General features: G+C 38.9%; 1 protein-coding gene across 1 annotated transcript in view; it reads left to right on the forward strand.

Moving 5' to 3' along the window:
- DCDC2 (doublecortin domain containing 2) overlaps positions 1-26,737 on the forward strand; it is a 197,889-nt gene that overhangs the window by 82,746 nt on the left and 88,406 nt on the right. The gene's annotated exons all lie outside the window — the stretch shown is intronic.

A 26,737-nucleotide genomic window follows, 5' to 3' on the forward strand; every position in this document is an offset into this window, starting at 1 on the left:
CAACAAACCCCAGTGTGTGATGTTCCCCTCCCTGTGTCCATGTGTTCTCATTGTTCAGCACCCACTTATGAGTGAGAACATGCGGTGTTTGGTTTTCTGTTCTTGTCAGTTTGCTGAGAATGATGGTTTCTAGATTCATCCATGTCCCTGCAAAGGACCTGAACTCATCCTTTTTTATGGCTGCATAGTATTCCATGATGTATGTGTGCCACATTTTCTTTATTCAGTCTATTGATGATGGACATTTGGGTTGGTTCCAAGTCTTTGCTGTTGTAAACAGTGTTGCAGTGAACATACATGTGCGTGTGTCTTCATAATAGAATGATTCATAATCCTTTGGATATATACCCAGTAAGGGGATTGCTGGGTCAAATGGTATTTCTATTTCTAGATCCTTGAGGAATCGCCACAATGTCTTCCACAATGGTTGAACTAATTTACATTCCCACCAACAGTGTAAAAATGTTCCTATTTCTTCACATCCTCTCCAGCATCTGCGGTCTTCAGATTTTTTGATGACCGCCATTCTTACTGGCGTGAGATGATACCTCAGTGTGGTTTCATTTGCATTTCTCTAATGTCCAGTGATGATGAGCTTTTTTTCATATGTTTGTTAGCCGCATAAATGTCTTCTTTTGAAAAGTGTCTGTTCATATCCTTCACCCGCATTTTGATGGGGTTGTTTATGCTTAGTTTTTATTTGTAATTAGATGTTGTGCCATGCGGACACTTGTTTTGAGAACAAGTGTATCTTGTGGTGGTATTATTTTGAAAGTATGTTTTTCTCATCCTCTGCTCCCACTGATACTTCCTCATTAATATTTTTACCTACCACTACTATGATACTGATCTCTCTTACTTGTGTGTCTGTAACCCTTGCCCATGTTCATTATGATTTATTTCACAGATCATCTTTCCTGAACATTTTGTTAATTACACTGATAACCAAGAGAATGCGAAACAGACATAAAATGTTGTCAGTAAACAATAATATATTCAGCAAAATTAGATGTAGTTTCATCTTGCACTAGCAGGTGAGAGATGGTATAACATAAAATAAAAAACTGCATTAGTCCAAGATTTCATTGGTGTGAGATAAAAGTATAGTAGACTAAGGAAGTATGCAATGAAAAGTGTTAACTTTGATGTTAGATTTTTGTGAAGAGGGGTGATTTTTGGTTTCATTCCAAGCATGTTCTCAGAGTGGAGTGACACTGGGGTGTGAATGGCTGGCTGGGAAGCAGACCAGTGGGAGGTGAAATGAATCCTGCTCCTCCTGCCTGAGCTACCTTTACAAACCCCACCCGTGGGACAGCGAGGGGTGCCAGGAAGAGGTTTGATGGGATCAGGTTTCAGATTTGTGGGCAGAGCCCTATGTTCTACCTGGGAGCTCCAGCTTATTTCCAAGTTGAGATGAAGAGTCACCTTAGAATTACAGCTAATATGAACTTCACAGCTGAGGAGACAGTTTGAACTCCTGTGAGGGTTTAGAGGAAGCTGCGCAAATGATTAAAGAGTCAGAACAAAGATGCGTGGGGCTAGGTTAAAAGGACAGGCAAAATGGGTGAACCGGTTCCACAGAGGAATGGAGGGTCTAAATCACCAAAGACCTAAACCATGGAGAGGAGCTGGAAGTCAGGAGTCCTAGATTCTCGTCCCAGTTCTGCCATTGACCTGGGGCAACTCATTTAACTTTATTTGTTTTTAGCTTCATTATGCATCTGCAAAATGTGGGTTCTTATTAAGATGTCTCTTTGAAGTTTTGATTACCTTTAAATTTGTACAGTTCTTTCCAGTGAGTAGAAAACAGAGAGGCTAGGGTGAAATATAGTCAGAAATAAATTCCTATTATGTGACAGGAACCAAAGAAAAGAAACTAGCCTCAAAGAACATACCTTACCTTAAGCACTAAAAATAAGAGAGGCTTTTAAAAAAGTTACTACGTACTAGATTGGGAAGCCCCTAAAGCCTTGCGCTATGTCTGGTACTTTATTCTTATTCCCAGCAACTGGCACCGGTCTCACAGATATGAGGCACTTAATAAATGTTGAGTGAATGAATAATGGAAGTTTAAAATTGTTAAGTCTGTAATACTTTAAAGCCCACTATGAAACAGGACCCATTTTAAACTTTTCATGAATTATTTTTGGTTAAAAGCCATTCCTAAGATGTTATTTGCTTCTTTTCTGTGAGGTTCTTGTTAGCCTATGGAAATCCCAGTCCTTGCTTCCAGGGTATTTTTTTTACAGTCTTTAAGTAGTTGTCCTTTGGAAGAAAGAGAATGATCATCTTTTCAGGTTATCTCATTTGTAAAACCTTGGGAACACAAGAGGCTGTATTAACATAGTCCTTGTTCACAGGGAAGTAACCTTGGTTAAAAAGTTGAATTATTGGCAGGCACAGTGGCTCATGCCTGTAATCCCAGCACTTTGGGAGGCCAAGGCGCGTGTCGGATTGCTTGAGTGTGAGACTAGCTTGGGCAACATAGCCAAACTCTGTCTCTACAAAAAAAAAATTAATGGGGCATAGTGACATGCACCTGTAGTCCTAGCCACTTGGAAGGCTGAGGTGGGAGGCTCACTTGAGCCCAGAAGGTTGAGGCTGCAGTGAGCTATGATTGTGGCACTGCACTCCAGCCTGCATGACAGAATGAGACCCTGCCACAAAAAAAAAAAAAAAGTTAAATTATTGGTCTTTTTGCTTTTGCAGAAATTCACAACTAGTTTTTAACAACATTTTGTCTTGGTGGGCATGGAGATAACAAAATATGTTTAACATTGAAGCAAATATTTTAAAAAGAAGCCGGGCGCCGTGGCTCATGCCTGTAATCCCAGCACTTTGGGAGGCCGAGGCGGGTGGATCACGAGGTCAAGAGATCGAGACCATCCTGGTCAACATGGTGAAACCCCGTCTCTACTAAAAATACAAAAAATTAGCTGGGCATGGTGGCGCGTGCCTGTAATCCCAGCTACTCAGGAGGCTGAGGCAGGAGAATTGCCTGAACCCAGGAGGCGGAGGTTGCGGTAAGCCAAGATCGCGCCATTGCACTCCAGCCTGGGTAACAAGAGCGAAACTCTGTCTTAAAAAAAAAAAAAAAAAAAAAAAAAAAGAAAGAAAGAAAATAGAACCTGGAGAATGAATCTTGGCTTCCGAAGGCATTTTTTTTCCCCCGGAAAAAGAGTTTTATGGAGTTCACTAGATTAAACCATCACTTGATAACTTTAAGCATATTAGCTTAAGGCCATGCTACTGAAAATTGAGCAATTTTTTTCTTAGTGGATTTTCCTGCAAATGTCTTTGACTATAGAAAATTTCCTGATTATAATATCAAAGTCCCTCTCTCTTTCTCTCTTATTCTTTAATTCAGCCTTCATATTCATTTATTATTAAAGTTGCTTTTTACTTTAATGCCATCTATTTTAGTAATTAGAACCAAGTATGTGCTTTTGAATACTCATGTTTCAAGAGGGCTCTTATTCTTTAGAAATGTAAAAGCGATAAGAATTGGAAGCAAAATGAAAGTGAAGGGTGTAAGAACTCATGTAAAAAATGTAAAAAAATTAGTTTTAGAGATAAAATCTACATATCTTTTCCTACTTACAATGTATTTTAAGTCAGATATTAAATACGCTGTTTAGTTTTATTTCAAAGTGATAAATTTTAGGGTTAGGCTAAATATCTATGATTATTTTCTAGCATATGTTAACTTGTGCAAATGTTTGATCTAGTGTTCTTTACCTATATACTATTTTCATTTTAATTAGGAAAAAAGAGACTTCATAGGTTATCTTGATATTTTTTATAATTAAAACTGTAGTCACATATTTTTTCTTTTTTTTTTAAACTGCTGATATTTACTTATTCAGTTACCAAATGCTATATTAATGAGCAATGCTTATATCAGCCTGTAGATGGCAACCTGGGTCTATTTTGTTTCCTTTTTCCTTTTTTTTTTTTTTGACTCTGTTTCTCTCTGTAATAGTCAAGCTTAATAATTCAAGCAGAGCAGTGACATATTTCTTCAGGGAAACAAATCCCATTTTCTTTTGGTAGCCAAGATGCAAAGTAGGATTGGTTGGTGATTGATGAAGTTGGGTGTGAAATGCATTTTTAGCGTTGCATTTAAATACCAGCTTAACTGGCCAGCACATGTTTTTGTTACATTTTCCACTTGAGTTGCAGTGCCTTGAGATATGCTTTAGAGGCTGGTAACTAGCTGCATTCGCCATTATAACCAAAACAGTAATGATAATTGTTTTTACACATAGCATTGTGGATGATTGATCATATCAGCTGGTATTATTAATATTAGGTACATGAAAAAATGTAGTGCTTTTAGAACCCTTGTAGAACACAAGAAGTATAGTGAATTTAGGTCTCTGTAGGAATATTGAAGAGGCTACAGAGGAAATAGCCTAGTCTCTTTGACTTACATTGTAGTGATAATTATATTTTCAAGGCAAAGTATTAAAAAGGCAAAAATAAGAGTTGTATTCTTTTGATGGATGTGGCTCTCTTTCACTTTGCGTCAGTGGGCACGCCTGTGTGCCCACACGTGGGCCAGTATTTTTCTTGATGCAAATCCTGGCTTATTCCCAGTGTGGTTCTGTGATAGTTCCCATGAAACTTGTGATTTTTAGACTCCTGATGACTGATTGGGAGCAGGTGCAGTGCCGGCAGAAGGATGTTTGAATATTATGACCTTGTTGAGTGAGTGCCTTGAGCAGTCATGCTCTTGAATTTCTTAATAGCTACAACCTGCACATGGTTTGCCTGCATTGCCCCAAGCATGAAGCGTTACTGCAATTCATCCTCACAGTTAGGAGGCATTGAAACTTGAGCGTCTTTGGTTCAGCCATGAACCAGCCCAGGCACTTGCATGGTTCCCAGGAACGAGAGACTCTAAAGACAAAACTGGAAGCACATTGGGAAAATGTGCTCTCCCACGTGTCACCTCCTAAGGGGTATCAAGTACGCTAAGCAAGTATGTAAGAAGGCACCAGGGTGACATCACCAAGTGACACATGGGTTTTGTTTAATAAGCTAAGGTAAGATTTATGATTAATTGCTATCCCTTGCCACCACATTCACCCTATAGCAGGGAAATACAGATTTTATTTTTTTTCTTAATTTGTGTAAATTTAAGGGAAACAAGTGCAATTTTGTTACATGGATATATTGTGTCATGGTCAAATCTGAGCTTTTAGTGTAACCATAACTTGAATAATAATGTAAATTGTCCCTATAAAGTAATTTCTCATCTGTCTTCCTGCTCCCACCCTTCCGAGTTTCCAGTGTCTATCATTCTTTCCTCTATGTCCATGTGTACACATTATTTAGCTCCCACTGATATGTGAGAACATGTGCCTTTTGACTTTATATTTCCGAGTTATTTCTGTTAGGATAATGACTTCCAGTCCCAACCACATTGCTGCAAAACACATGACTTCATTTTTTTGGCTGAATAGTACTTTATTGTGTGTGTTTATAGCTGTATCTATGTATGTGTATATCTGTACATATACACACACAGTACGTGTGTGTGTGTGTGTGTGTGTCTGCATACACACCACATTTTCTTTTTCCAGTTATCCATTGATGGATACTTAGGCTGATTCCATATCTTTGCTATTGTGAATAGCGCTGTGGTAAATGTAGAAGTGCAGGTGTCTTTTTGGTATAATGATTTGTTTTCCTTTGAGTAGATATCCAGTAACAAAATTGTTGGATAGAATGAAAGTTCTGTTCTCAGTTCTTTGAGGAATCTCCATGCTGTTTTCTGTAGAGATTGTACTAGTGGACATTCCTACCTGCAGTATATTCGTGTTCCCCTTTCTCTGCATCCTCACTAACATCTTTGTTTTTTGACTTTTTCGGAATAGTCATTCTGACTGGTGTACATTGGTATCACTGTGGTTTTAATTTGCATTTCTCTGATGATTAGTGATGATGTTGAGCATTTTTCAAATGCTTCTTGGACATTTGTATGTCTTCTTTTGAAAAATGTCTGTTTATGTCTTTGCCCACTTTTTAATGTAGCTCTTTTTGTTGTTGTTCTTGAGCTCTTTAAATTCCTTGTAAATTCTGGAATGAATGACAGGGAAATCCAGGTTTTCTGCCCCTTGGTGGATCACAACTTCCCATCTCGATGGCAATGTGTATTGTGGGATATAGGGGCCAGATTTTATTACATCAAGTACTAGTATGATAAAAATTCTTAAGATCAGCGTTTTTTCCACCTTGATGATCCACTTATTGGAATGATAGATTGTACAACCGATTTCTAGGACAGTGAGAGGTCTTAGTAATTTTCTTGAGGTTTATGTGAATTCAGATTCTATTAATAAAAGTTAGTTTCAAAATGTGTACTTTGGTATCTATGTTAGTACTGAGGGACTGAAAAATTAAAACCTGGCTGAATACTAGGAAGATGTATGGCTCAGTTTGAGTGGAATGACATACTAGACCTTTTTAGAAAAGGATTCTCTTCATATCCTGTCCTCTTAAACGCTTCGCTCATTGTGTAGAGAGGTGCCATGAGAGAAGCATTCTTTTACAGCGGATATACGGTTGAGACCTCTGCAGTAAATTCTTTTGGGGGTTATTTTTTTCATGTAGCCTGGGGTTGAGTATGAAGATGCTTTTTGTTTTCAAAAGGAAAAGTTTGTGAGGTGTTGAATTACAGAGATATTTTTAAACCTTTGGAAGATTTCATTCCAGAAATTCATTTTTAGTAGGTATTTTCATACCCAGGTTGCATTTTCCATACAAACACCTCATAAAATTCTCCGTAAGCCATAATTCACCTTAATTATCGCATTGTGCTGCTGATGCTACATAGGTCGCCAACTGTGTGCAATGGGGTTTCTAGTGGGAAAACAAATGAGGAGTCCCACTTCATAATGCCAAGAACTCGTGGGACCCTGCTGCCGTAGGATGCAGAGCTGGCCTAGGTGGAAGTCCTGGTGGAGGCCAGAGCCTCCGGGTTAGGGTCCAGCTGGGTTTGGGTGTGAGAGGAATGCAGAGGTGGAGGAGCCAGGCCTGGAGTTACCAGGGTGGGGACGCTGAGGTGCGGGCAGAGGTTTTCCTGTGTGATCCTTGGCAGGAGGATTAGCTGGGGATTGTCACATCTTTATTTTTTCCCCAGCCCCAGGGTCTGGCTTGCCTGCCTCCCTTTTCATAGATGCTACCCATTAGTTCTAAGCAGGGCCTCTTTCCTTCTTGCCATACCAGGAACTCCAACAAGGTTCACAGCCTTTCCTTAATTTTGCTGCCTCCAAAATCAGGTTGAAACTTTCTTTTTTTGGAGGGGTGGGGTGGAGGTGGAGGGTCTCACTCTGTCACCCAGGCTGGAGTGCAGTGGCACCATCTCGGGTCACTGCAGCCTCGACCTCCTGGGCTCAAGTGATCCTCCCACCTCAGCCTACCACCTATTTGGGACTACAGGCAGGTGTCACCACACCAGGCTAATTTTTGTATTTTTGTAGATACGGGGTTTTACCATGTCGCCCAGGCTGGTGTCAAACTCCTAAGCTCAAGTGATCTGCCCACCTTGGCCTCCCAAAGTGCTGGGATTACAGGTGTGAATCACTGCATCCTGCTAGGTGTGAACGTTTCTGTAGCTTACTGCAGATAAAATATCCATCCCCCCCGATGGTGAGTTTCTGGCATACCAAAGACTGAAGCGTGATTTATCTGCTTTTCTGGAAGAAGCTGAATTTGGGTCACTCCGAGCATTTCATCCTGGAATCTGAGGAAGGGCCCAGATGGAGGCTTGGTTAGGGAAGTGTCTGATGTCATGAATGTTGGTGAGATGCCTATTGTAGAGGGTGACAGGGTGGAGGGAGGAGGAAGACGTAACCATGGGGTTTATTACCCTTTCTCCCTCTCCAACTCCGTTTCCCCTGTCAGGCCTGGGGTGGCATGAAACCTGGAAAGGGCCTGGTCCTTTAGAGTACCAGCAGATCCTGGACCGTAGGCCACATGTAAAGGACACAGATAAACATCCAGCAGAGTGTTCTGCACAGGGTAGTCAGCACAGGGCCAGTGTTTGCTGATGTGTATGTGCATGTAGGTCAGTTATACCTGTATTGTGACAGTTGAAATTAAGGGCTACGGACTGTAAGCGTTGAGTAATGGTACACTGCCGATACCCAGGCTTTGGAACGTCTTCATAGTGCTTTTTCATCTGGTATTTTATAAGCTTCATTTACAAATGCTGGGAATGGATAAACAGCATTTTCCTAGTTTAGTGAATGAGGGGGAAAAGAGGAGAAACCAGTTTACCCAGAGTCAAAGGATCTATCAATCACTAATCAAAGGTTAGTGATTTCTAGAACTTGCCAGACCGACACATAGCTGCTGGTGAGGAGATGAATGTGCCTTTGTGACTGCTTGGAAGGGAAGGTGGGGGCACAAGTGAGGGAAGCCCTCATGTGAATGTGTTGTGACCTGTCTTCTTTTATTGATAAAAATGTTGATGTGTCGGAGGCCGGGAGCAATTGTGGTTCATGCCTGTAATCCCAGCACTTTGGGATGCCGAGGTGAGCAGATCATGGGATCAGGAGTTTCAGACCAACCTGACCAACATGGTGAAACCCCATCTCTACTAAAAATACAAAAATTAACCGTGCGTGGTAGTGCATGCCTGTAATACCAGTTTATTCAGCTGGGGCAGGAAAATCACTTGGGCCCAGGAGGTGGAGATTGCAGTAAGCCAAGATCACACCACTGCACTCTAGCCTGGTTGACAGAGCAAGACTCCATCTCAAATAAAAAAGAAAAAAAAAGTTGTTGTATCACAGCGGACTCTGAAGCTTAGCTGGGAGATTTTGGGGAGTTCCTGTTTGTCTCCTTTTCCACTCTCTAGTATTTCATATTAACTTTTTAAATGGGGGTGATTGATTTGTGTCCCTTCTGTTCTGCAGCTGGTAGGAGTTAGTCATTACTAACAAGGAGTTTTTCTCTTTAGCAGCCTGATATAATAATGGGTCTTCTCTACTTTCACACGTACTAGCCGGTGACCCAGTCTGCCTTTAGCATTTATACCCTCTTTTCCAGGGTTTGGGACCTTGAAGAAGGTAGATATTTTTGGGAGCTGACCTCTAATTTATTTATCAAATGACCAAATTCTTTTTTTTTTTTTTTTTTTTGAGATGGAGTCTCACTCTGTCACCAGGCTGGAGTACAGTGGTGTGATCTCGGCTCACTGCAACTTCCGCCTCCCAGGTTCAAGAAGTTCCCTGCCTTAGCCTTCTGAATAGCTGGGACTACAGGCATGAGCCACCATGCCTGGCTAATTTTTGTAGTTTTAGTAGAGATGGGGTTTCACCATCTTGGCCAGGATGGTCTTGGTACCTTGACCTTGTGATCCATCTGCCTTGGCCTCCCAAAGAGCTGGGATTACAGGTGTGAGCCACCGCACCTGGCCTCAAATCCTATTTTTTAAAACAGTTGCTTAAACATTCTAGGACTTAAGCTCTGCAACCCAAGCCTTTCTCTGTGTCTGAATTTCCGCCCCCATGTTTCATGACTTTCTAGACTTACGAGCCCCACCCCCCTTTCCTAGGTTCTCACTTTCATTTTTCAGTGAACCTTTACTGAGTCCCTACCATGTAGCCCACCCACGAATATGGAGTATCTTTCCCTTTTTTGTGTCTTCTTCAATTATTGTAGAGATGTTTCACTTCTTTGGGTAGGTTTTTTCCTAAGTATCTTATTTTATTTTCTCTGATTTTAATTATTTGGATCTCCTTTCTCTTTTTATTTTTTGTTAGTCTGGCTAAAGATTTATCAATTTTATTTTTTTAACTATTAATTTCATTGATCTTTTGTGTTTTTTGTTTCAATTTCATTTATTTCTGCTCTGTTCTTATTTCTTTTCTTCTATTAGTTTTGAATTTGGTTTGCTTGTGCTTTTCTAGTTCTTCAAGTTACATCATTATGGTATTTATTTGAAATTTCTTTTGTACTTTTTTGGTGTAGGCACGTATAGCTATCAACTTTCCTCTTAGTGTTGCTTTCACTATAGCCCATACATTTTGTTATGCTGTGTTTTCATTTTCATTTGCTTCCAGAAATTCCTTCATTTTCTTCTTAATTTACGCATTGATCTACTGGTCATTTAGGAGTGTATTATTTAGTTTCCATGTACTTATACAGTTTCCAAAGTTCTTCTTGTTACTGATTTCTAGTTTTATTTCATTGTCAGAGAAGATACTCATTGTCAGAGAAGATTTCATTTTTTGTTTTTTTGGAGTTTGTTTTTTAGGACTTGTTTTGTGACCTGACATATCATCTATCCTTGAGAATGATCCATTTGGTGAGGAGAAGAATGTGTGTTCTGCAGCTGTTGTATAAAGTGGTTCATGTCTATTAGGTCCATTTAGTCTGTTGTGCATATAAGTCCAGTGTTTCTTTGTTGATTTTCTGTCTGGATGACATGCCCAAAAATGAAAGTGGGGATGAAGTCTCCAGCTATTATTGTATTGGGGGCTCTCTCTCTCTTTAAAAATACTTGCTTTATGTATCGGGTGCTGCAGTATTGGCTGTGTATGTATTTTCAATTCTTATATCCTCTTGCTGAATTAACTCCTTTATTATTATATAATGACCTCCTCCATCTCTTTTTGTAGTTTTTTTTCTCTTTTTTGTAGAGATGAGGTTTTGCCATGTTGCCCAGGCTGGTCTTGAATTCCTGGGCTAAGGTGATCTGCCCACCTTGGCCTCCCAAAATGCTGGGGTTACAGGTGTGAGCCATCACACTTGACGTCTCTTTAGAGTTTTTGTCTTGAATTCTATTTTGTCTGATGTAAGTATAGCTATTTTTGCTATGTTATGGTTTCCATCTGCATGGAATATATTTTTGTGTCCCTTAATTTTCAGTGTGTGTGTGTCTTTATAGGTGAAGTGTGTTTCTTGTAGGCAACAGATTGTTGGGTCTTCTTTTTTTAAAAAAAGCACATCAATTTAGCCACTCTTTATTGATAGTAGAGTTCAGTCTGTTTACATTTAATCTTGTTGATAAGTAAAGGCTTCCTCTTTCCATTTTGTTGTTTTTTGGTTGTTTTGTGGTCTTCTCTTCCTTCTTTTTCTTCTGTCTTCCTTTTAGTGAAGATGATCTTCTCTGGTGGTATGTTTCAGTTTATTGCTTTTTGTTTTTTGTATATGTGTTGTAGGTTTTTTTGACTTGAGGTTACCATGAGGTTTGCAAACACTATCCTATAAAACCAATTATTTTAAACAAACAACAACTTAGCACTAATTGCAAAAACTAACAAGGAAAGAGAAAATTAATAAAAACTCTACAGTTTAACCTCATCCTCCTCACTTTTAATCATATTATTATTTCTATTTATAGCTTGTTATGCTGTCTATGTCTTGAAAAGTTTTTGTAGTTACTTTTGATAGATTCGCCTTTTAGTAGTTCAACTGAAGACATTACCAGTTTACACATCATAATTACAGTGGTGTAATATTCTGTGTTTGCATATTTACTATTCGCAGTGAGTTTTGCAGCTTCAGATGATTTCTTGGCGCTCATTAATGTCCTTTGTGTTTTGATCGAAGAACTTCCTTTAGCATTTCTTGTAAGATGGATCTGGTATTGATAAAATCCCTCGACTTTTGTTTGTCTGGGAAAGTAGTTCTCCTTCATGTTTGAAGGATACTTTTGCTGGATATAGTTTTCCAGGATAAAATTATTTTTATTTATTTATTTTTTGGAGATAGTCTCGCTGTGTCACCCAGGCTGGAATGTAGGTTTTTTTTTTTTTTTTTTTTCCTTCAGCACTTCAAATATGTCATGCCCCTCTCTCTTGGCCTGCCAGGCTGCCAGTGAGAAGTCTGCTACGAGCTGTATTTCAGCTGCTTTGTATGCTGTTTCTTTCCTCTTGCTGCTTTTAGGACATTTTCTTTATCCTTGAGCTTTGGGAGTTTGATTATTAAATGTCTTGAGGTCATCTTATTGGGTTAAACCTGCTTGGTGTTCTATGATCCTCTTGTACTTCAATATTGATATCTTTCTCTACGTTTGGGAAGTTCTCTGTTACTAGTCTTTGAGTAAACTTTTTACTCCTGTTTCCCTCTCTACCTCTTCTTGAAGGCCAATAGCTCTGAGATTTGCCCTTTAGCAGCTGTTGTCTAGCTCTTGTAAGTTTGCTTCATTCTTTGTAAATTCTTGTTTTGTCTCCTCTCAGTGTATATTTTCAAATAACTTGTCTTCTAGCTAATTTTATTTTTCCACTTGATTAATTCTGTTGTTGAGTGACTGATGCATTCTTCTGTATGTCAAATGAATTTTTCAGCTCTAGAATTTCTGTTTTATTAAAACAAATAACTTCAATCTTATTAAATTTATCTGATGGAATTTTGACTTCCTCCTCTGTTATTTGAATTTCATTGAGTTTCTTCAAAACAGCTGTTTTGAATTCTCTGAAAGATCATATATCTGTATCACTCTGGAATTGTCACTGGTGCCTTATTGAGTTCATTTGGTGTGGTCATGTTTTCCTGCATGGTCTTGATGCTTTGGATGTTTGTTGATGTCTGGGCATTGAACTGTTAGATATTTGTTGTAGTCTTCACAGTTTTGGCTTGTTTGTACCCATCTTTCTTGAGAATCCTTTCTAGGTATTCAAACTGTATTGCATGTTGTAATCTAAGTCTTTGGTCACTGCAGTTGTATCTGCGTGGGGGGCACCTCAAGCCCAATAATGCTGTGACTCTTGCAGAGTCATAGAAGTGCGGCCTTGGTGATCTGGGGTAAGATCCAAGAGAACTCCCTGCATTACCAGGCGGGAGTCTTTTTCCCTTCTCTTACTTTCCTGCAAACAAATGGAGTCTCTCTTCATACTGAGCTGCCTGGATTCTGGGGGAGGGGTGACACAAGAGCCCATGTGGCCACCACCACTGGGACTGCACTGGATCAGACCTAAAGCCAATCCAGCATTGGGTCTTGCCTAAGGCCTGCAGTGACCACTGCCTGACTACTGTCAGTGTTCACCCAGACCCGGGGCTCTTCAGTCAGCAGGGTGGTGAATCCAGCCAGAACCATGTCCTTCCCTTCAAGGCGATGAGCTCCTCTCCCTGCTGGCCCAGGGTGGGTTTTCTTCTGGCCCAGGGTGTGTCTGGAAATGTCATCTGGGAGCTAGGGGCTGGAATGAGTGCCTCAGGGTTCTGCCTGGTACCCCGTCCTACTGTAGCTGAGTTGGTTTACAAGTTGCAAGACAAAGTCGTCTTTACTCCCCTGCCTCCTGCCTTCTAGCAGAAAGAAGGGATCTCTCCAAAAGTTGTGAGCTGCACTGCTTGGGGCCGGGGCGGAGGTGGCACAAGCACTCCCTTAGCCACCTGGCTGGTGTCTCACTAGGCTGTGTGCACCCCAAGTCCACTGGTCCAAGGCCAGCGTAGCACCAGGGCTTTCCTAGGAGTTGCAGCCTTTGTGGCCTAGACTGCCTTTCAAATTTATTTCAGTTTATGAGGTTTATTTAAGCACTCTAGTGCTTCAGCCCTCAGTGATGGGGCTAGTTTGAACTCAGGTTCTGACTGCTGGGGTGGACAATTCCCCTCTAGCTGGGACTGGTCTAAATGCTACCTTCATGGTCACTGGCTGAATTCTGCCTCACATTGCTTTCTGCTGTGACAGGGCAGCACTGAGTTACAATGCAGAGTCTCACAGTTACCATGCTTCCCTCCCGCAAGCACACAGATTCTCTCTCCGTGTTACAAGGCTGCTGATGAGGATGGGGGCAGGGTGGTGTAGGCGATTCAAGACTGTCTTTCCTACCATCTTCAGTGCCTTTCTCCTTGATACGCTGTTAAAACCAGGCACTGTGATTGCTTACCTGATTTTTCTTTTTTATGAAGGGGGTTTCTTGCTTGGATGGCTGTTCAATTTGGCCTTCCTGTTGGGGGGTGGACAGTGATTGCTGGAGGGTTTTATTTGGCCATGTTGCTCCCCCTAGTTTCCTGATATACTTTTGGTTGGAGATACTTTTCAATTGGAATTTTGAATGGGCTACTTCATTGATTGTTGATGATCATTGCAGCTGTTAAGATATCTGATGCCTGTTTGTCTTAATTTGGGTTTCACCAAAAGCTATGCTTAGCAGATGAGGAGCTGAGTAAAGGAGTTGGTTGCATGTAATTCATTTGGGAATTGACCTTGGAAAGCAGGGGCAGGTAAGACAGAACGATGAGAAAAGTCAGTAAGGAGGGGCATTACTGAAAGAAAGTGACTCCTGTGGGCAATTGGACTCAGTCCTGCTGGGTCCCTCTGAGAGAGCCCATGAAACACACCTTAGAATTGTCCCATGCAGGATCAAGGAAACTGGGATATCTATCTGCCAATTACAGCCCTTGAGGGCTTTACTTGGAGCATTACCTTGCTGGCACTCCGGTCCACCCCATACTAAGGCTGGACATGCTTCTCTGGCCAGAGAAGGGATTCAGATAGAGAGACTCAGAAACTTGAGGTAGAAAGACCTCAAAGCATATGAGAACTGTTCACCAAAGCTGCCATAGAACTTTGGCTTGGGCGAAGAGGTTACAAACCTTGTGTGCATAAGATTAGTAACAATAAAAAAAGCACTGACATCTCAGATCTGAAACAAAGGTAGAGACATTCTGTAGAGTAGCTGAACACCAAAAAAAAAAAAAAAAAAAAAAGTCAGAAAATTGATTTAAAATGTACATAATCAAGGATATGGAGAAGATGTTAGTTTAGAATTCAAAAATTGTTCTTTTTGTATGAGGTGAAAATTTTGCAATCTTAAAATGAATTAGTATTCTTCTGTAACTGCAGAATAGTTTAAAAGATCCAATTAAAAGAATAGACACTTCCCATGTTAGACTAGACAAAGAATGCATTAGGAGCAAAAGGGAACAATCACTGTTTCTCTTAAATAAAAGAATTCTGTCATTTACCCCTCACTGGTATGAGAGTTCTCAATAATTCAGTCCAATTTTGGAATAAGCAGTGTGGGCTGTCATTGTTCTGGGAGACAAGAAGGGTAGCCTCCCAGAATGAAAACTTGAAAGGAACCAATGAGCACCATCATTGACAAATGGTCTTCATGTTTTCTCTGGCACTTTTTGTCCCAGCATATTTGAGATTTATTACACTTTCAATTTGGTAAGGTTTGCTAACTAAAACAGAGTTCCAGACCTAATTAGTACAGCACTCTATAACTTTTAGATGGATGAGTTCACCTCTTAGATATTTTTATCTTCTGAGCAAGCCTCAGACAGAAGGGACAGAGGAATAAAGCTTCTTTAGTAGCTAGATGGATATAAGGCAGCTGTTCAACTGTGAGGCAAGCTGCCTGTTTAATTTTTAGAAATTAGTTGGGAGAATAATCAAATTATCTTTAGACTTTATTCCTACATTCACCCTGAGGTTATAATTTGGAAACATGATTCTGGTTATTTAGCATTTTTATAATAATGGAACGTTAATGAATATGACTGAGAAAACACTTTGGTAAAGTAGAAAGTACCGAAAGAGGCAGTGTCTATGTAAGGAGACATGAATTAGTTTGGACTGCTCTCCAAGTCAGAGATAGGAACTTTAGTACCAGAACTGAGAGAGCCTAGAGACGAGAGGTGGGACCGGCAACCCGTGATTACTTCCCGCTTCCCTAGGTAGCTGCTCCTCACAGCTTTGCTTCCCTCCCTTCCCAAGACTCAGTTGCCACTCTGGTCTGAAGTCAAAAGCTGCAGTTTCTTGGAAGATGATAAAAAGGTTAAAAGAAGGTCAGCAGGATTAGAAAGGAGTAGAAGGAGAGAGGGAAGAAAAAAGTTAGCTGGGCAGACAGAACCATTTCTTGTGTTAATAAAAATTTTAAAAACTAAAAATAACCTTAAGCGTTCATTCTCTTTGACACCAGTTAGCTTCTAGGTTACTCTCTTTACTCGTAAGTTCCACTGAATTTTATCGTCAGCATGGTGAGTACTGAGAGGAGAGGCATAAAAATGGGAAAAAAACCCCACTATGGTTTGTTTTCTTCTCATTAAATTTAAAATTGAATTGGAGACTCAGAAGTGTTTCAAAGTCAAGGTAGGATATTGCAAGTAGCAGAACAGAGTAACCGAACAAGGCTTTGAGAGCACAGGGGAGACAGGTTAAATCTGACTGCTAAGACTAGGAATTCTTATTTATTTGAGAGAGGAAGTTCTAGGCATTGAATTTTGAAAAAAGTAGAAAGTAAAACCAGGACCAGTATCAGCATTTAAATCTCTAATGCATTTTAAACCAAGAGTAGTTAAATGTTATTCAACCCTCCCAATTGGAAACACGATTTAATTTAATATGAGCAGAGAAGGGGAGGGATTGTTCAGAAATTTGCTTTTTAGGGGGAAGGGGAGGGATTGTTCAGAAATTTGCTTTTTAGACAATAGAGAATTGCTGTTTTTGTTTTCTTTTTGATGTTGGGAAGGGTTTTTCTTGCTAGTTTAACCTTATCATGTTCTTTTCATATGGGTTTTCACATTAGATTAAAAGTTGCCATGCACTCTTCTAAAAATCATAATGGTGACTATGAATATCACTATTGACTCTAAGGACCCTCACTTACTAAACAACAAAACTTTCATTTTTAATTATTATGTATCCCTCACTGAAAGGCCCTTGACACATTCTCAATAGCTTCTTTATAGATCTGAGTCTGGAAACAAATTTCTTCGTACATGAAGACCCAGATTTCTGACTACTTGAAATTTTTTCCTTGATTTGTCACATGCATCCTACATGCACACATTAAAAAAAAATTCTCCAAGCTTTGGATTCCTCCTATGCACTCTGTTTTTCACATATGCCCTATCTCAGGATATCACCCAGCTAGAAATCTGAGTGAAACCCATGTTAGTGGAAAGGATGAAAAGGAGAGGAGTCATAGTATAAACAAAAGTCCTCTGAAAAGGAATTCTGAGGAAAGACTATTCCGCTGAACAGTTTGCAAACCAAGGACGTGCAGCCTTTAGTGCAAAAGGAAGATGTGTTCCAGAGAACAAAGGGAGGGTTCAGGTTTTATAGCACAAGTTCGTGCCCAGGTTCATTTATGCAAATGAAGGATTCAAAGTTGCTTAGCTCCTATTGGTTGGTACAGTGGAGCCCTGATTGGTTGAGGCAGGTGAGCTCTGATTGGTTGGTTCAGGTGACTCTGAGAGTCCCAAAGTTGAACAGAAGTGTGGTTTTTCTGGGAGCTCAGAGTTATATGTGTGTGACCTCTGGTCAGCAAATGGCTACTTGACTCTATTTTAAATTTAGACCCAGTGAGTGACTCAGGATTCACTTTGAAGGATTGGCTCTCTGAGGTTCACATTTGTTGACAATAGTTTACATATTGTGCTAATTCAGTACTTGAGCAGTCCTTGCCTTATTCCTTTCTAATCCCCTCTATGTCTTCCCTTACACAGTTTTAATCCAGTTAACTTTGGAGTCATTCTAGATTTTCCATGTCTCATTCTTTATACCCAGTCAGAGCTAATTTTCATTGATTCCACTTTCTCAGAGTCTCTTCAATGTGTCCCTTCCCGGCCATCCCTGATTTAAGCTCCTTACTTTTAAGGAGCAGACTACTGCAGCCTTTTTTTCCAGATAGCCTCCGAGCTCCCTCCCTATCTGTCCGTCACAGCTCTATCAGAGTGCTCTAAATACACAAAACTTTTCTGATGTCATTTCTTTAGAAGCTTCTCACTTTCATGGCCATTCTTTCCAACTTCATCTTCCACAAGCCTCCCTGCATAAACACCTGGCGTACAAAACATTTTAGAGTTTCTCGATTGCATGTCTTTTGTATGTCTCTTTGCAACTGTGAGAATACTCGTAACGTTATTCTCCCTGAGCTACTGGTGGTGTCATGTCTTCTGTAAGATCTGTCCTGAGACTCCCAGAGTGGAGCTTTCTCTTTGCTCTGCCTCCTAGTGCGACACAACTCTACAGCAGGTGTATCACGTTCTAATTGAACAGGTTGCTGTCATGCCCTTTCTCTCCACTGGTACGTCAACTCTTTGAGAGCCAGGACTCCTCTTTCTTGTCTTTTTCATCTTTGTGAGCCCATCATGTGGCTTGGTTTATAACACATAGCTCTCTGAAGAGCTTGAGGAGAGAATGACTGAGTTTTTTCACACATTGTATACTTTTTGCCGTGTTTTTATTTGAAGGTTAGGCATTGCAATTATTTATGATGATACTTCTTAATCTAGTTTAGCTTGATTAAATCAGATTGGCCAATCAAATATTTCCCAATGGCACAGAGATAAACAGAGTCTCCGCCATAATGATGAGGCAAAGTAGATATATATCTATATAACCAGAGGCATTTTATTTAAATGCAAGGAGAAGTAATAGGTTAGCGAAAAGACCATTTATTTGACTTAAGGAATCAATATTAGAGCTTAGGTGCAATATATGGCTCTGTATGGAGAAAACTGAAAAATTAATCTTGTTATAATTTTATTAGAAAGTCCCTGTGGCCGAGTGGCCCCAGAACTGGTGCACTGTGCTGCTAAGACAACAGCCTTAGGAAGACACCAGTGAAAAATGGAGCCTATTAAAACCAAACCGAGTTGATGAATTTTTCTCAGTTTATAATGTAAAATTATTCTTCGTGTAATGCTGTCTACATGTTATCGGATTTTCCATTATTAGAGGATTTAAAAGCCACTTCAGGTTAAATATTATTTACATTTCGAATTTCTCACATTATATGATGGGGCATAACTTTAAATAGTGGCCTCCCAAACACATTTTAAAGACACAATTGTTAGCTTTCTGATGAATCTTTCCTCTTTTACATCTGTTTTTTTTTTTTTTTTTTTTTCCCCACGTACTCTTTTCTCTTTGACTCCAACTAGTGGAAATACCCAGCATGTAAAGATTCTTCTCATTATCTGAGCATCTAGTTTTTTATACAGACACACACACATGCAACATGGGCACATTTAAAAAAAAAAAAAAAGCTTTTTAACTTGATTATCTCTGTAAAGAATATAATTTGAAAAAAATGTAAAATTTTAAGAAAATAACATAAAAGTAAGTTTTTTATTTATATATAATGTGCATACAAAAGAGGGCTTAAACCATATGTATTTTTATCAATGTCCACAGATGAAATAGACCTAATGTAATCAGTAGTCAGACAGAAAAATACTACATGTCCAGCAACTCGGAAGCCCCTCCTCCTGCATCTTTCTAGATATCACCCCAGGAAGAAAACCTTGATTCTGACTTTAGTTTTTCTATTTTTAAACTTTAAAAAATAAAACCATATACTGTGTTGTAACCTTTTATGCTTGGTTTTCTTTTACTCGAAGTTATTCTTCTGTTTTGTTGACCATAACAATAGTTTGTTATTCTTATAGTAGCATGGGGTTCCATATGTGACTGTACCCCGCTTTGTGCAGTCTCCAATTGATGGAGTTTTGTGTTGTTTCCAGTTTAGGACTTGACTGAGTAGTGCTACTATAAAAGATTTTTCTGTTTTCCTTTGGTCAGCATGTGTATTTCTGTTGAATTGCTGGGCCATATGATAAGCATATTTCATCTTTAGTAGATATTGTCAAACACTGTTCCAAAGAGCTCATACTAGTTCTCACTCCTGAAAGTCATGTATGAAAATTCAAGTTGCAGGGCCGGGCGCTGTGGCTCATGCCTGTAATCCCAGCACTGTGGGAGGCCGAGGCGGGTGGATCACGAGGTCAAGAAATCGAGACCATCCTGGTCAACCTGGTGAAACCCCATCTCTACTAAAAATACAAAAAATTAGCTGGGCACGGTGGCGCGTGCCTGTAGTCCCAGCTACTCGGGAGGCTGAGGCAGGAGAATTGCCCGAAACCAGGAGGCGGAGGTTGCGGTGAGCCGAGATCGCGCCATTGCACTCCAGCGTGGGTAACGAGTGAAACTCCGTCTCAAAAAAAAAGAAAAAAGAAAATTCAAGTTGCTGCACAGCTTCACCAACTCTCATTATTGTCAGTTAAAAGAATAATTTAGCCATTGTAGCAGATGAGTAGTGGCATCTCATTGTGGTTTTAATGTCAATTGCCTGATGAATCATAAGAATTTGAATACAGTACCTTTTCATATATATTTTGGTCATTCTGAAGCGCTTTTTAGTTAAGTCTCCTATTCAAGTCTCGCATCCATTTTCTTTTGTATTGTCTGCCTTTTTCATATTGATTTGTAAGAGTTCTTTATATGTGATTCCTTTATAGAACACATGTATCAAAAATATATTTTCTCATTCTGTGGTTTGTCTTGTCACTTCTGAATGACTTTTTGTGTGTGTATCAGAAGTCTTTCATCTTAACAAAGTATAATTTATTAACTTTTTCCTTAGGATTAGTGTTTTCTGTGTCTGGTTATAAAAAAACAACATATTTTTGGTCTATCCCAAGGAGTGCTATGTTGTCTTCTGGAAGCTTGATTGTTGTTCTCTCTATACTGTTCCATTGGTCTGTTGTCTATCTTTGTGCTGCACTGCCTTAATTGCTTTAGTTTTATTCTTATCATGTCTTGATACTGGGGGTATAAATCCTTCAGTGTATTCAGTTCTTTTTTAAGATTGCCTTCCTTATTCTAGGTCCTTTTAATTTCATACACATTTTAGAGTCAACTTCCTAATTTCTCTCAAAACACTTTCTGGGATTATGATTGGGACTGAACTAAAACTATAGATCAGTCTTCAAAATATTGAGCATTAATGCCCTTTCTGCATCTGTCAAAACGATTTTTTAACTCTTGTTTTTATAATGCAAATTACATTGATTTTTTTTTTGATATCAAACTAACCTTCCATTTCTAAAATAAATTGGCTGTGATATTTTATCTTTTTGACATCTGACTGATGTAGTCATTTAGATCTGGAGTTTTTGTTATGTGGTGGTTTCAATTTCAGGTCTGACTTAGACCATCATAAGTTTAGTAGTGCGCTGAATTCCTATCACTTTCACACCATTGTAAAAAAAATGTAAATAAAATCATTGTAATTTGGGGATGTACTGTGCAGCTATGTGCTGCATAACAATCTTTTGGTTAATGACAAACCACATATATGACAGTGGTCCAATAAGATTACAATGGAGATGAAAAATTTCTATTGCCTAGTGATGTAGCCATCGTAATGTTGTAGCACAATGCATTAGTTATGTATTTGTGGTGATGCTGGTGTAAACAATAAACGCATGTATTGTGTTGCCACTTGTATAAAAGCACAAATGATTAAGAATAGTACATAATACTTGATATTATAATAAATAACTTTATTGTTATGTATTTACTGTACTATATTTTTATTGTTATTTTAGACTGTATTCCTACTTAGAAAAAACAAGTTATAGGTAGAGCAGTCTTAGGCAGGTGTTTCAGGAGGTATCCAGAAGAAGGCATCGTTATCGTAGGAGATGACAGCTCTGGTTGTGTTTTTGCCCCTGAATACCTTTCAGTGGGATAGTGATATCCATGACCCAGCCTCTGTGTAGGCCTAGGCTACTGTGCATGTTTGTGTCTTAGTTTTAACAAAAAGGTTTAAAAATAAAAAACAAAATTTAAATAGAAAAAGCTTATAGAATAGAAATAGAAAGAAAATACATTTTTGTACAGTTGTACAATGTGTTTGTGCTTTGTTATTATAAAAGAGTCAAAAAGTTAGAAAATTAAAAAGTTTATAACAAAAAATTTACAGTGAGCTAAGGTTAATTTATGATTGAAGAAATAGGTTCTTTTAAATAAATTTAGTGTAGCCTAAGGATACAGCACTTAGAAAGCCGACTGTAGTGTACAGTAATGTCCTAGGATTTCACATTCGCTCACCATTGACTCACTGATTCACCCAGAGCAACTTCCAGTTTTGCAAGCTCCATTTATGGTAAGTTCTGTATATAGATAACTATTTTTAATCTTTTTTTTTTTAAAAGTTATACTTCAAGTACTGGGATACATGTGCAGAATGTACAGGTTTGTCACATAGGTACGTGCGTGCCATGGTGGTTTGCTGCACCCATCAACTTATCATCTACATTAGGTATTTCTCCTAATGCTATCCCTCCCCTAGCCTCCATCCCCCCAACAGGCGTCAGTGTGTGATGTTTTCCTCCCAGTCTTCCTGTGTTCTCATTGTTCAACTCCCACTTTTGAGTGAGAACATGTGGTGTTTGGTTTTCTGTTCTTGTGTTAGTTTCCCGAGAATGATGGTTTCCAGTTCCATCCATGTCCCTGCAAAGGACATGAACTCATCTTTTTTATGGCTACATAATATTTCATGGAGTATATGTGCCACATTTTCTTTTTCTAGTTTATCATTGCTGGGCATTTGGGTTGGTTCCAAGTCTTTGCTAGTGTGAATAGTGCCACAATAAACATAGGTGTGCATGTGTCTTTATAGGAGAATGATTTATAATTCTTTGGATATATACTCAGTAATGGGATTGCTGTGTCAAATGATATTTCTAGTTGTAGATTCTTGAGGAATCACCACACTGTCTTCTACAGTGGTTGAACTAATTTACACTCCCACCAACAGTGTAAAAATGTTCCTATTTCTCCACATCCTCTCCAGCATCTGTTGTCTCCTGACTTTTTTAATGATCACCATTCTAACTGGCGTGAGTTGGTATCTCGTTGTGGTTTTAATTTGCATTTCTCTAATGACCACTGATGATGAGCTTTTTTTTCATATATTTGTTGGCTGTATAAATGTCGTCTTTTGAGAAGAGTCAGTTTATATCCTTTACCCACTTTTTGATGGGGTTGTTTTCTTCTTGCAAATTTAAGTTCCTTGTAGATTCTGAATATTAATCCTTTGTCAGATGGATAGATTGCAAAAAATTTCTCCTACACTGTACTTTGCCTGTTCGCTCTGATGGGCAGTATGGCCATTTTCACGGTATTTATTCTTCCTAACCATGAGCATGGAATGTTTTTCCATCTGTTTGTGTCCTCTTTTATTTCATAGTTTCTTTTGCTGTGCAGAGTTCTTTAGTTTAATTAGATCCCATTTGTCTATTTTGGCTTTCATTGGCATTGCTTTTGGTGTTTTAGTCATGAAGTCTTTGCTCATGCCTTTGTCTTGAATGGTATTGCCAAAGTTTTCCTCTAGGGTTTTTATGGTTTTAGGTCTTATGTTTAGGTCTTTAATCCATCTCGAGTTAATTTTTGTTTAAGGAATAAGGAAGGGATCCAGTTTCAGCTTTTTGCATATGGCTAGCCAGTTTTCCCAACACCATTTATCAAATAAGGAATCCTTTCCCCATTGCTTGTTTTTGTCAGGTTTGTCAAAGATCAGATGGTTGTAGATGTGTGGTATTAGCTCTGAGGCCTCTGTTGTTTTCTATTGGTTTATATATCTGTTTTGGTACCAGTACCATGCTGTTTTTGTTACTGTAGGCTTGTAGTATAGTTTGAAGTCAGGTAGTATGATGCCTCTGGCTTTGTTCGTTTTGCTTAGGATTGTCTTGGCTTTGCAGGCTTTTTTTTGGTTCCATATGAAATTTCAGGTCTTTTTACCCAATTCTGTGAAGAAAGTCAATGGTAGCTTGGTGGGGACAGCATTGAATCTATAAATTACTTTGGGCAGTATGGCCATTTTCACGGTATTGATTCTTCCTAACCATGAGCATGGAATGTTTTTCCATCTGTTTGTGTCCTCTTTTATTTCAATGAGCAGTGGTTTGTAGTTCTCATTGGAGAGGTCCTTCACCTCCCTTGTTAGTTGTATTTGTAGGTATTTTATTCTCTTTGTAGCAGTTGTGATTGGGAGTTCACTCATGATTTGGCTCCTTGTTTGCCTCTTATTGGCGTATAGGAATGCCTGTGACTTTTGCCCATTGATTTTGTATCCTGAGACTGCTGAAATTGCTTATCAGCTTAAGGAGATTTTTGGCTGAGACAATGAGGTTTTCTAAATATACAAACTCTGCAAATGGAGACAATTTGATTTCCTCTTTTCCTAATTGAATACCTTTTATTTCTCTCTCTTGCCTGATTGCCCTGGCCAGAGCTTCCAATACTATGTTGAATAGGAGTGGTGAGAGAGGGCATCCTTGTCTTGTGCTGGTTTTCAAAGGGAATGCTTCCAGTTTTTGCCCATTCAGTATGATATTGGCTGTGGATTTGTCATAAATAGCTCTCATTATTTTGAGATATGCTCCATCAATACCTATTTTATTGAGGGTTTTTAGCATGAAGGGCTGTTGAATTTTGTCAAAGGCATTTTGTGCATCTAGTGAGATAATCATGTGTTTTTTGTCATTGGTTCTGTTTATGTGATGGATTATGTTTATTGATTTGTGTATGTTGAACCAGCCTTGCATCCCAGGGATGAAGCTGCCTTGATTGTGGTGAATAAACTTTTTGATGTGCTGCTGGATTTGGTTTGCCAGTATTATATTGAGGATTTTCGCACTGATGTTCATCAGAACTACTGGCCTGAAATTGTCTTTTTTTGTTGTGTCTCTACCAGGTTTTGGCATCAGGATGATGCTGGCCTCAAAAAATGAGTTACGGAGGAGTTTGTTTGGAATAGTTTCAGAAGGAATGGTACCAGGTCCTCTTTGTATCTCTGGTAGAATTCAGTTATGAATCTGTCTGGTCCTGGGCTTTTTTTGATTGGTAGGCTATTAATTACTGCCTCAATTTCAGACCTTGTTATTCGTCTGTTCAGGAATTTGACTTTTTCCTGTAGTCTTGGGAGGGTGTATGTGTCCAGAAATGTATCCATTTCTTCTAGATTTTCTAGTTTATTTTCTTAGAGCTGTTTATAGTATTCTCTGATAGTAGTTTTATTTCTGTGGGATCAGTGATGATATCCCCTTTATCATTTTTTATTGTGTCTATTTGATTCTTTTGTCTTTTCTTCTTTATTCGTCTGGCTACTGGTCTATCTATTTTGTTGATCTTTTCAAAAAACCAACTGGGGGATACAGACTGGAGCTGTTCCTATTTGGCCATCTTGGAAATACCCATTTTTAATCTTTTATACCATATTTTTTACTGTACTTTTTCTGTGTTTAGAAGCACAAATAGTTACCATTGTGTTATAATTGCCTACAGTACTCAGTATAGTAGCATGCTGCATAGGTTTGTAGCATAGGAGCAGGCTATACCACACAGCCTAGGTGTGTAAGAGGCTATTCCATTTAGGTTTGTGTAAGTGTACTCTGTGACACTGAGACGTCTGTGAAATTGCCTAACAATGCATTTCTCAGATCAATGATGCATGGTTAAATGATGCATAACTGTATTTACATTTTTTCCAGCATCAGTTTTGATACATTATGTTTGTAAAGTTCATTTCACTTAAATTTTAGAATTTATTGATGTAAAGGTATTCCTTATGTCTTCTTTTAAAAGAAAATGCCAGTAGGATCTAGTATTATATTATTTATATTCTCACATTTGTATTTTAACTTTTTTTAATAATCAGTTTAACTTTTGACTTAGATTTTTCTCTGTTGTACATTTGTTTTACTTTTCATTTAATCTCTGCCTTATATTTATTTCCTTTCTTCAGCTTTCTTTGAGTTTAACTTATTATTTTGCTATCTTCTGGAATGGATAGAGCGTCAATCTTTAGCCCTTGTTTTTTCCTAACATTACATTTTAAGCCCATGAATTTCCCTCTTATCACAGCTGTAGCTGTATCCAACTTGTTTTGATTTGTCTTATTATTTATGTAAAATGTTTTTAAATTTCCCTTGTCCTTTTGCCTTTCACCCAGGGTTATTTAGAATGGTCTTACTTAATTTCAAAACAGTTTGAAATTTTCTGGTGTTCCTTTTGTTGATTTCTAGCTTCATTCCACTGTGGTGAGAGAACATAAATAATTTCAATCTCTTTGTATTGAGACTTACATTATGGGTCAGCATAGGGTGAAATGTGGTAACAATTCCAGAGGTACTTGAAGAATGTTTTTGTGTAATCACTGCTGAGTGCTGTGTCAGTATGTTTGCCAATTAGGTCAGGTTTCTTTAATTTTGCACTTTGTCTTTGGAATGACTCCAGGCTCATCTTCCCCTCACCATCCTCTTTCTATTTTCTTGCTCATTAAATCTCTTTGCCCTTTTGCTTGCTTTTACCAGAGCTTACTTCTTTGATCTAGCTTTTTTTTGATCCAGGCATGTTTTCACGTGATTTCATTTGGCTGTCTTGCTCTTAAAATTCTGGTTTCAGTCATTGCCCGTTTCCCTTTTGTTCTGTGGCTTTGCTCAGCAGGTCAGCATGGTCTTCTTCGTGTCCTTTAGACCTTATTTGTTAAAGGAGCCAATCAGATAGCTCCATCAGCAGGCATTCATTAGCACATGTGGGATTTTAGAAATACGTGACATTGTCCATTCAAGGGGCTTGTCACCTGGCTGGAAAGTGCAGGGTAAATATACAGATTTAACAGCAGTATAAGGAAGTATATAATATGAACTATGTGTGTGTCATAGGGGCAGTCACCATGAGCTGGAATGGCTTTGTAGGGAACTTGGTATTTGATCTGAAATTAGAAGATGGAAAAATAGAAAATTTGCCAGAATAAAAATCCAGACGCAGGAAAGCTGAACTACTTTGTGTTTGTATTCCATAAATTACTTTGGCCAGAGAGGATGATATTAGTGCACAAAGTAGTAGTAGCCTGGTCCATAGAGGTAGGATGGTACTGGGTCACAAAGAGCCTTAAATGCCAAGCTATTACATTTAGACGTCATTCTGCAGCTACAGAGGCAAGGCATTGGAGATGATGAAAATGTGCGCAGGGATTTG

This window comes from Sapajus apella, unplaced genomic scaffold, assembly GCF_009761245.1.
Source record: "Sapajus apella isolate SASKATOON/1434 unplaced genomic scaffold, GSC_monkey_1.0 scaffold63, whole genome shotgun sequence".
Classification (NCBI taxonomy): Eukaryota; Metazoa; Chordata; class Mammalia; order Primates; family Cebidae; genus Sapajus; species Sapajus apella.